Source organism: Rousettus aegyptiacus, unplaced genomic scaffold, assembly GCF_014176215.1.
Source record: "Rousettus aegyptiacus isolate mRouAeg1 unplaced genomic scaffold, mRouAeg1.p scaffold_m13_p_2, whole genome shotgun sequence".
Lineage (NCBI taxonomy): Eukaryota > Metazoa > Chordata > Mammalia > Chiroptera > Pteropodidae > Rousettus > Rousettus aegyptiacus.
Window position 1 is genome coordinate 135,174,866 of NW_023416295.1, and position 8,217 is coordinate 135,183,082.

The window sequence follows — 8,217 nt, forward strand, 5'->3', positions numbered from 1 at the left end:
AGAATCAGAGCATTGAGAAAGGGTGACCAGTGCAGGCTTCTCTCGGGATGTTTACGCAGAATAATTAAGCTAGCTGCTCACTGACACAACTTTATGTCTATTTCCTCCATTGTATTTTTACTAGAGGAGCTAAACAGTCCACATACTACATGAATCATAATCTTCCTATAAAATAATCACAGTTCTTTACGTCAAAGGGGTGTTCTGGTTATTGCATTGCTAAACACAGATTGATGCACCCGCGGTGTATCTATTCACAATCAACTGCATTCCAGGCACCATTCTAGGTGCAAACAGACACAGAAAATACACAACAAAAGTCCCAGTATCCTGTAAACTTCCATAGAATAGGGCTTACATTCCAATATTAGACATGAAAACAGAAAACCGAGGTTTAATCCTCAGCTCAAACTTTTACTTCTCCCTTACCCTTAGCAAATCACTTTATGGTTCTAGACCTGTTTCTGAGTCTGTAATGTTAGGAAATTGGACTAGACAATCTTTGAGTGCCCTTCTGACTCCTTTGTCTTAGAATGGACAGCAATCTGATTTTCCATAGCTAAGGAGCCACAATTATTCTTGGAATCATGAGTAGAAAACAATAGCTTGGACCTTGGGGTCTATAGTTTGGTGGGTGGTATCATTATGGGGAAAGATGATACTACCTATATTGAAGCAGAGACCCCAGCTTGGAAATATGGGGAGCAGATCTAGCCTCAGGGGGTTAGCTTACTGACCTGCCAAACACTAGACAAGGAATTCAGTGGCTTCAAGAAAAGATTGAATTAATATATATGGAACACTTAGAACAGCGCCTGGCACAGAGAAAACCTCAATAAATAAAATGGTTGCTATTATTGGCTTGTTTTACAAGAACTGGATTACACTTAGAAAGCCAAGGTAGAATAATCGAGCAGTCAGGGCAAAGCTTAGATAGGAAAGCAGCTGCTTGGTGGTCATGCTGGTGTTCACCACATACTGCCTACAGCCTGACTGCTAATCCCCACCCACCAAAGGTGCAAATACAGAATTTCTGATTTGAGCAACTAAGTCCACATATTCAGTGAAACAAAGAATATAAGTCTTCGTGCAGGCTTTGAATAAAAATAGAGTCATGAGCCACTTAATGATGGGGATGTGTTTTGAGATGTGTTTATTAGGCAATTTCATCATTATGTAAACATCATAGAGTGCACTTACACTATCTAAGATGGCCTAGCCTACTACACCTAGGCTATATGGTGTAGCCTATTGCTCCTAAACTACAAGCCTGTACAGCATGTTACTGTGCAAAACAACATGAGATTAAATCAAGCACAAGAGAAAACGATGACCCAAGACATGTGGAGAACACAAGGTATGTGAAGCTGCTGCTGTTATAATGTACTGTTTTACAGTAAATTTTTTTATAAGTAGAAAGAGTACACTCTAATGATTGAAAGCATACTGTAGTAAATACATAAACCATTTAGTAATATAAACATTTAGTATCATTATCAAGTATTATGTACTGTACATAATTGTGTACATAATTATGAACTGTACTTTTATACAGCTGGCAGTGCAGTAGATTTGTTTACACTGGGTATCTCCACAAACATGTGAGCAATGCATGGCACTAAGACATTACAACAACTATGACACCACAAGGTAATAGGAATTTCTCAGCTCCATTATAAAATTATGGGGCCACCATTACATGTGGGACTGTTACCGGAAAGTGAGGATCCTCTCCCAGTACATTGTTCAGGTTCTTTATGTCTCGAACAAAGAATTGAGCAAGACACCGAAATACAGTAGAGAAGTAACGCTTTATTAGAAGGGGAAGTACACTTCCAGACGTGGAAGCGGGCCTGAGCAAGAGAAGCGTGGCTAAAAAGGCCTGGTAACAAAGTCTTTGAGGTTTTTATCCCTATTCACTGTGGGTGGTTACTTTTCTTAGAGGGGTGGGTTTCCTTGATTGACAGCTAAGATTGACAGGACTTAGTGATTCATCATTTGCCTTCTGCACATATTTGTTCCCAGAATTCAGTCTGTTACAATGATATTAATGAACTTCTGGGCATATGTATCATATTATAATGATGGTATAATGAGGCTCAGGTGAGTTGAAGACCCTTGAGGTCTTCATTGTGCAGGTATGAGTGACTGGCTTAAACCGGTACCTAATTCTCTGCTTGCTTGTTTCTTTGTGGAAGTTACTTTTAGCCTAAAAATGCCTTCTGGCTTGCTTAATTGTGGGCAGATTAGGGTGGACCCCTTCTAGGATAGGATGACTTCAATGCCTTTGCAGGCAGACCCGAAATCCCCTAACTTTACTGCCTAACTCTTTTCTAAGAGCCATGAACTCCCTTATCATTAGTATGAATGTTGAGGGAAAGAAGGTCTCTTCTATATCTGCTTCCTGCTGAGAAGGACCTTCATCCCTGCTTATAGGGGTTTCACGGAGCTCTTTCCCTTTCTGCCTTAGTTAGGATGGGGTCTTAGGTTTCCTGCTGAAGTGCCTCCTCAATCCCTAGACAAGGAAAAGAAGATATAAACTTGTTACTGAAATCATATATCTATTAATTTCTATTATTGATTTGCCTATTAAGTGAGTAAAGGGAAACAAGCTTGATTAATATATTCATTAAAGAGTTAAAAAAAAGACTTTTGGCCCAAAGTCTCCTCCCCTCTCACTCTCTAAGGTCCCTGTCTGGCCTAACACTACTCCTGCTAACAATTGGGCGATAACCCTTATCAATAGCCAGAGGATCTGAGTTACCAGTTTCGGGGCAATTATCTGGATTTGACCAAGAGAAAGGGCCTTTTTTTCCCAAAGAAAGGAGAGAAGAAAACTTAACTAGGTTTACTAAAAAGATTAAGAACTCTTCAAGAGATGTCCCTTATCATTTCCTGCTAAAAGATCAAGAATTTTACAAGTGATGTCCAGTATCAGGACCTCTCATTAACTGAAATATCAATATGGATATGCAATGCATGGCTGTAATAAATTGAAGTTTAGACAACAATTTTGAGAAACCTAGGTAAGGATGGTAAATATTCCAGCAGGCAATTTGTACACACAGCTCTATAACTGAGGCAAGAAACTAGGGCTGACACAACAGATGTGCCAGCCATCAGCTGGCACCGATGAGTCAGTGTTTCTAAAACGTGGTCTCCAGACCATCTGTGTTACAGTAAACTATGGTGGGTGTTAGAGCAAATTTCAGAACCCACCTACTGCATCAGAATCTCTTGCAGCAGAGTTTAGTAATCTCTATTTTAATAAGCTCCTGTGTGATTTTTATGCATTTTTAAGTTGGAGAAATACAGACAAAGGAAATTATTGATGTTATGGCTCTATTGATAAAGTTGCATAAGGAGAATATAAGGGAAAAGGTAGTCATGGAAGCCTTTGGATATGGCCCTGTAGCAGCTAGAATTTAGTCACTTCATACCACCTATTAAGTGAGTAGGACTCAATTTTGACTTCACAGTAGGGTAATCTGATACTTAGGGTCCATCCCAAACCAATGAAATTCATTATCTCTTAAAGGGAATGAGGTAGGTCCTTTCACTCCACAGTCCCAAATAGTTGCCCTACACCAAAGCTTACAAACTGGTAGCAATTTGGCCAGTGAATTATTTTCTTTGACCCTCACACTACTTTAAAACTTCAACTTAATTGCAAATATTTAAAAACCGATACACCTCACATTAGAAAAAGAAAAGAAAAAAAAACTGAATGTGTATCTTCTTATGAAAATCTGAAGAACTGGCCTTGCTGGGCCTACATTCTTGAATGGCAAAATAGCTGCCCCAACAGGGCCTTCCGCAGTCATTTAAATTACCCGCTTGGTCACCTGACCTCTGAAGGCATTTGCACACTATCAGGGGACTTTAGCACCTCAGCTTCTCCGACACCTACCTTGCATCCCAGTCCTCATCTCAGCCTCTTGTCACAGATGCTGATGTCCCTTTAAGCACGGCCCATAGTTTGGACAAACAACTTGTAAGAAGCCTTGCCTTAACTTCAGATTTTATCCTCTGATTTCTGGAGCTCGTGTCCTGGAGCCGTAGTTGCCTCAGTGTCAGGTCACAAGGAGAGAACTGGTGCAGCTGGTGCAGCTGCCCTGAAAGCAGCACTCACCTCAGGCCAAGATGAAGTTTGACACTGATACTGATACTTCTGCATTCTATGGACAGGGCTGGGCTCCCTTCTACTCACAAATCAGTTGGATATCTAGACTCTCCAGAATGACCCCTGGCAAGCCCCTCAACTCGGTGAAACCACTTTTCTTTGGGAGGGAGCAGCCTGCCTTGTTTGACCAGACAGCTTCTCTAGGTCTATGAAGGCTTGGATTTGATTAGCAGAATTTGAGAAGTGTGGCTCTCCCTGTAATAATGAACTTCCTCATGTCTTTTTGTTTGTTTACTCTCATAAACATTAGCTAATAAACTGATCATTATTTTTAAAATATCAGTGCTAAACATTTGCATGTAATTTTTGGTGTGTTAGTGCTATGAGAAGGTATATATTTGTCCCGCCCGCGGGACCGGTTATTTGGTGGGAGAACCGAGGAGAACCCAACCTAAAGAAAAGAGGGGTAACACGGACGAGAGAAAAGAGTGGAGGCAAGACAGTGTTCTGATCAAGCCTCAAATTTTATTCTGAGCAGCAGTTGCTTTTATACAGGAAATAAGAGAAAGGGGTAGGGCTGATTAGGGAAAGAGGAGTATATGGCATGATCTGATTGGCCAGCTGGCATCAGCGTCGTTCTGTCCTGCGGGTATTGCGGCTTCCTGTTGCTTAGTTAGAAGGTGCTGAGTGACTTATGCAAAAAGAAGAACAAGTTCTTTCCGGCTACGTGACCTTCCTGGTAATTTATAATGGCGGACCTCTAGTCTTAAGATGGCTCCTGACATCTCCCCCTTTTTTATTTCTTAAAATGCCAAAGCCTTTTTTGCTGAGGCGCAGATAGACTGTGCCTGTCTTAGGCGACCCCTCACCAGTCTGGGCCTTACCCGTCATCGGCACATGAAAGTCATGCAATCATGCCCTGTCTTAGGTTGGTCCCAGCCCTGAGGGATTCTTACCCGTCTTTGACTACCAGCCTCTGCGTCTTGGGGGTGAGCTTTAACCGAGTGAGGGAGCAGTGGCCTGACTCCTCCCGAAGGCTGGGAGTGGCAGAGTGATGTCAGCTAACCTCTAGGTAGCCAGGCATGCTCTCAGGGAATTCTGGAGCAGGTCAGGTAAGGACCTTCCCTTGCACTATTAGACGTTGCACTCAGCTCGGTGCCCAGGCCTCTTGTTTTATATCGGAAGAGGCGGGCCTGTCTCCAGTTACCAGGCCGTCCCCGAAGGGCGGGAGCTAGGTCCTACGGATAAAGCGCCATATTTTGCTATACCAGGGAAGGTTTATTTCTTCATCGAGGAGGGAGAACTGCAGACCAGCAGGCGCGGTGGGCGGTTCTTGATTGTAGCTGTCAACCGGCTCCTGGGAGGCAAGGCGATGGTAATGGACTTCTAACGGTCTTTTGATTGCATTGTCAACCTGGTCTTTGATAAAGGTTGTAAGACGATTAAATGCCCAAGGCCCAAATGAGATTAGTAAGAAAATGCCTACAAGAGGTCCTAAAAGGCTAGGTAGCAAGGTGGTAAGCCAAGGGGAGGCAGAGAACCAGTTTTGGTACCAAGACTCTTGTTGTTCTCTAGCTCTTTTTCTATTTTCTAGACTCTTTTTTACCTTGTCAAGGCTATTTTGCACAAGGCCTGTCTTATCAGAATAAAAACAGCATTCTTCTCTGAGGGCCACGCAAAGGCCCCCTTCTTTGAGGAAGAGGAGATCAAGCCCTCTTCTGTTTTGCAAAACTACCTCTGAGAGGGACGCTACAGAGTCTTTTAAGTCTTGTATTCCTTCTCTGAGGTTATTAAGGTCTTTGTCAATAAGAGATTGAAGTTGTAAGTATTGGTTGTTGGAAGTGACTAAGGAAGCAATGCCAGTGCCTGCTCCTATGGCACTGACACCTAACAAGACAGAAAGGGTGATAGCAGTGAGAGGCTCACGCTTGTTACGAGACGTGGCATCTGGATCTATGAATTGAAGGAAAGTATTAGGGTCGTGGAGAAAAAATCGGGGGAATAAAACAACAACTACGCAGTAATCGCGAGAGGTCAAAAAGTGGGATGTAAAAACGTATGGGGTTAAGCCAGAGGAGCAAGCAAAATAAGTGCCACTAGCAGCAAGCACATATGAGAATGTGTGATTGATTGTCATGGTTTGGTTACATATGGGAATTAGGCTGGTCGGGGGACGCATTGCTGGTCCTATGAGACAGAGGCCTAAGCCTGTCCGTGGGGCCCTGTGTTCGGCCTCTATGGGAACGGTAATACCCTGATTATTTTTTCCAAGGCCCTTGCCCGGGATGAACCCTTGGTTTAGCATTTGGTGAGTAACGGTAGCTGAGGGACTGAACATTAAAACTCCCATCTGGCTCAATATGTCGCGACCCCACAGATTCACGGGAAGCCCAGGGACAATAAAGGGGCGGACCTGACCAGTGTTTCCATCAGGGTCTTCCCAGGTGAGGAGTTGAGAGCTTTGTAAGGTGTTTTGAGAGTGTCCTATGCCTTGAAGATGAGTAAGAGAGGGCTGGCAAGGCCAGGAGGAAGGCCAGGAGGCCTTTGCAAGCACTGTAGAGTCAGCGCCCGTGTCAAGGATGCCTTTGAATTTTTTGCCATTGATTTTGAGTGTGAGGTATGGGCGTTCTCGAGAAAGTTGTTGGATCCAAAAAATATCAGAGGAACCAGGCGTAGACGCCCCTCGGGAAGGCCCTAGGGAAGGATTAGATGTGTCGAGGGGTAGGGGTAGAGCCTGAGCAAGGCGTTGACCTTGGTGTATATAAAGTGGGCCTCTGGAGCTACTGGCTAATATCTTTATCTCCCCGGAATAATCACTGTCAACAATAGAGGGAAAAATGGTGATGCCCTGCAAGGTAGAGGAGGCCCTTCCAAGGATAAGAAAAAATGTTTTAGGGGGAGGGGGCCCAAAAACGCCTGTGGGGATCACCTGAGTCCCGCTATCGGGCTCTAATATGATGTCGGAGGAGGCACAGAGGTCCAGTCCTGCGCTTCCTGGGGTGGCCCTGTAAAGGGAATGGACTGATTTTGGGGAAAGGTGGGTAGGGGCTGAGTTTGTTCTATCTGGCTGTTCCCCGAGGCCCTGAGAAAAGGGATTGGCTGAGGGGCCCGGGGCTGGCCCCTCTGCCCGTTTCCCTGCTGGCGAGTGATGGGGTTACCGAGTATGTCGGTGGTGGAGCGGCAGTCTCTAGCCCAGTGTCGGCCCTTTTTGCAAATAGGGCAAGGTGTCGAGGGAGGAGAAGGTCCTTTATTATAAGGGCCCTGAACCCTGGGTTTGTCATGGGAACCGTGGCATTGACGGGCAAAGTGCCCTGGCTGACCGCATTTGAAACAATTTTTTTGTTGGCCAGGGTTGGCCTGGATTGCAGCACCAACCGCTAGATGAATGGCCTGAGATACCTTGGAAGTAAATGGATCAACGTCTCGGCACAAGCGAAGCATTTCATCGAGCGTCTTGTCCCGGGTCTTACCCCTGAGGACGGCCCGGCGGGAGGCGTTAGCATTTTCAAAAGCCAATTGTTTGACTAACCTGTCATTAGCGGCGTCGCTTCCTAGAGCGCGCTCAGCAGCCTCTAGAAGGCGACTGACAAATTCACTGTAATCTTCCTGGGGACCTTGGATAACCTTGGTGAGTGGTGTGGTGGGGGTGCCAGAACTAGGAAGAGTTCTCCAGGCCCCAAGAGCAGCATTATGTGTCTGAGAAAGGAGTCCAATAGGGAGATTTCGTTGTCGCTCTTCAGTGGCATATGTCCCCTGACCAGTAAGTTTTTCAAAGGTCCAAGAATGAGAGCGGGGATTTTTAAGATTATTAGCGGCTATAGTCTGGCAGCGGTCACAGAAATCAGCCCACCAAGTTAGATATTGGCCACGGGTGAGGACAGCCTGGACTATGCGGAACCATTCACAAGGGAGAAGGTGTCCCCCTCGAGACAGTGTTTCGAGGACAGATAAGGTGTAAGGAGCATTAGGTCCATAAGTCCTGACAGCTGTATTTAGTTCTTTTAAGTTTTTGAACTGTAATTTATGGAACTCTCTACGCTCCGGGGCGGGGGGAGGGAGTTCGTCGTCACTGCTTTCTTCTTCATCATTATTGT